Source organism: Cibotium barometz, chromosome 44 (genome assembly GCF_041138505.1).
Source record: "Cibotium barometz isolate CiBa-2024 chromosome 44, ASM4113850v1, whole genome shotgun sequence".
Taxonomy (NCBI): domain Eukaryota; kingdom Viridiplantae; phylum Streptophyta; class Polypodiopsida; order Cyatheales; family Cibotiaceae; genus Cibotium; species Cibotium barometz.
Window position 1 is genome coordinate 41,681,567 of NC_141089.1, and position 3,649 is coordinate 41,685,215.

Sequence of the window (3,649 nt, forward strand, 5' to 3'; positions counted from 1 at the left end):
TAACGGATGATGACGATACTATGGCTTTGTGGTTAGCACAGTGTGCAGCCACCACAGCTCTGGTGCCATAGAAGCATCAAAGTGAGCAATGCCTATGGCGCAGACCCGGATAACAAATGCATAAACTCCACACACCACGACATGAAGGAGCTGCTCTTCTCAGGTGCATTCCTAGGGGAGGCATTACAATCATCCCAGAACTCCTCTTTTACGTCGCATGCAAGCATCTCCCATAGACCATTTGGCAATTCTTCTTCTGTCTTCAATAAAAACCATGACTGTTGAGGTGGGAGGCAAGTTGACAAATACTGACCATGCAGCTTTCTCAAATCATACATTGATAAAACACCATCATTTTGAGCAATGCAGAGCCCATTCCCTCTACTTTTGAAGGTTGCGAGGGGAGTTCTGTTATTGGGTGTTTTGTTCCAGTCCAAAAGGGACAAATATACAGGAGACTTCTGATCCCAGAGACCCACAACATTGCCATATCCGGCTATGGTGACCCCTTTCTCAGCGTTCATAGACAAGGCAGTAACAGGCTTCACATCAGAAGAGACTATGGTGGCCAGAAAAAGGGCAAGCAAAGTGCACGAGCTCGTTAGCAGGGAGGAGTCTATGAGGAGTGGGAGGGGTAAGTTCGCCATAGCCATGGCCATAACGCAGAAACAGAGAGTAATGATTGAGCGAAGGATAACAAATGTGATCCATGATTGAGTGGAGTTTTTTAATCTCGAATTGACAATTTATATGGACATTTGGCACGAGTAAGAGCCATGTCCCACCAAGGCAACAAGGGACTATCATGATTAGGGGGAGATAATGTATCCTAGTATGATGATTAGGGGGAGATAATGCATCCTGGTATCATAATTTGGGGGAGAGGCGGATATATATTAAATTATTTTTTTAAAGAGTTGTGGAAAGGAAGTATTATGTAGAACATGGGAATAAGACTAATAATATATCATCTCTTAGCAATTGCATACCAAGGGTACTAAAAAAACTATACATTGTTATTTTTACACTATTTCCTACATGTGTTATTATGTGTTAAAAATAGCAAGTGATGTTGGGTAAATGTTAGGAGCAAAAGGGGAGTGCAATGTAAGAGGAGCTAGAAGGTCCACTGACCACCCATAGACCCTTCAAAGTTCTCTAATCCCACCAATGTCCTCAAGCTTGCACACTTGTTTAAGTAAGGCCGGGCACACATTTGCTAGATTCACACAGAGTGGGCTATGTGCAGTCGTTCAAAATTCATCCAATAGAGAGGTCGAATGTCAAAGATATCCATGGATGGATGTCCAACCAACTCATGCCCACCTATCACTTATTAATCTGTAACGGCATGAATTTGTAGTACATACTTCTCATAATGCATGTGAAAGCCTTCTACCTAAATATTATACAATGTTGAGTGTGTGATTACACGCATACAACTAAACCGTAAAAGAAATCGCACTCTTTTCAATGTCTTTCCAAGTTTTTAAATCTCAAATTGACAATGTATGTGGACTTTAGAGGACGTTTGCCACGAGTAAGAGCCATGTTCCACCAAGGCAACAAGGGAGTATCATGATTAGGGGGAGGTAATGTATCTTAGTATCATCATTAGGGGGAGATAATGTAACCTGCTATCATTCATTGGGGGAGATAATGTATCCTACCCATCCCACCTTTAGAGAAGGTTCTCTTAATTGTGATGGAGGGACTCTAACTAACCTGGAGGATGCTCTAGCAGGTGAACACTCAAATACAACAAGGAGACTAAAGAATCATAGTCATAAGCAAACGTTTCCACAGAGGCAATTTGTGGTTTTGGGCTCTAACAATGATGGTTTTCATTCCTCATTTTGGATTTTTACTATAGTCATTTTGGGCGCCAACAGTAATGGTTTTTAAGGCTAGTTCCTTGTTTCAGATTTTACTAAAGACATTTTAGGCTTTTGTTAAGCAATTTCAAAGTTTAGATTAAATTATCATTACATATTGGTCCAAAGCATTTTGTAACCCCCTCTTTCTCTAGGGGGTGGTGAAGGGCTCCATCCCTATGCCCTGAAGTGAGCTCCACCTTCCAGGCTGAACAACACCTTAGAAAAAAAGTACACATTTTTAAAATGGCATCAGTAAGTACAGGATAAAACAATTCCAATGACGTGCTAGAAATAGTAACAAACCCTGTGTGCTAATCTCCCTTTTTTTTTATTATGCTCTTTTTTGAGAGGTGATAGCAAGGTTAGAACCCATTGCTTTTCCAAAACCTACACTTTTGGACTTCTATTTCATGGAAAAGAAATATCATTAAGGCTGATCACAACCTTATTCGAGTTCATGCCATTCGACTTGGGTTGTCCCTTGGAGTTGACACCATAAATATATTAAATTAAATTTTTTAAGAGTTTTGAAAAATAAGCATTATGTAGAACATGGGAATAAGACTGATAATATAATATCTCGAGGGAATCCCTATAGCAATTGCATACAAAGGGTAATAAAGATTTTGGTTACTTTAGATTGTTATTTTTTACACTATTTCCTACATGTGTTAATACGTGCTGAAAATAGCAAGTGACAGTGTTGGGTAAATGTTAGGAGCAAAGGGGGAGTCCTATGTGACCCTCAAATTTAGGCATGGACAATGATGCATTAGACATCTTGAGAATGCACTACCCATTGTGTGGCGGCCTGGAAATCTTGTACATTAAAATTCTAAGGCCTTGGCTAGACATTAAAATCTAAAGATGTGGCCAATATGTGCTCCCTATAAGGTTGGGGTTTAGATTTAATTAATTGAATATGACCTTGCAAGGGAAGTGAGATCTTGGAAGGTTTTTTGGGCTATGTATTTTTAGTGTCAAATCTTCCAAACTTAGTTACGTAGCACAGGTGGTTAAACCCCATGCATTGTCTCCTTCCTCGGGGGGTTCACTATATGTAAACCCTCTATATCACGTACGTTCAAGGCCTATTTTAGAAACCCCTTATCTATAATGTTTTCGTGAATTAAACCCACCCTTTTCTATTCAATCTATAAATACCCCCTTTAAATGGTACCCTTTTGTATGTAAAAAAAATGTGTTAAAAATGTATTTAAAAAATCCCTTCTATCAAACCCACATGCTACGCTTACATATTTATGAGTAACCCCCCCCCCCCCCCCCCGAGTCTCTTTCTATCTTTCTCCCTTCCTCTAGAGTTCTCTCTCTCTCTCTCTCTCTCTCTCTCTCTCTCTCTCTCTCTCTCTCTCTCTCTCTCTCTCTCTCTCGTCTCGGGAGTGTATAGCTCTGGAGATCTAGGGAGGATATGTTCTACTTTGACATCACCAATGACAACGAACAAATAGTGTTTGTTTTTGCAAGTAGGGTATCCTTTTTCTTAAGATGGTCTCTTTCAAATTTGTCCTTCACTTTGAAGGGCATATTTTTTTCTTTGCCCTTCAAGTGAGAGCCAACATAAATGTTACCTTTCAAGTTTCTCTTTAAAACATTTACAGATGAAATGAAATTGTTAAGTCATTGATCCATTAAGGTAACACTATGCCATGAAATGAATTGTTATTCCATGGACCCACTATCAGATTAGCCCATTATAATCCCTTTGCTTATAAAATTTATTTTTCTTGGTAATGTGCTAAGCTTAAACATCA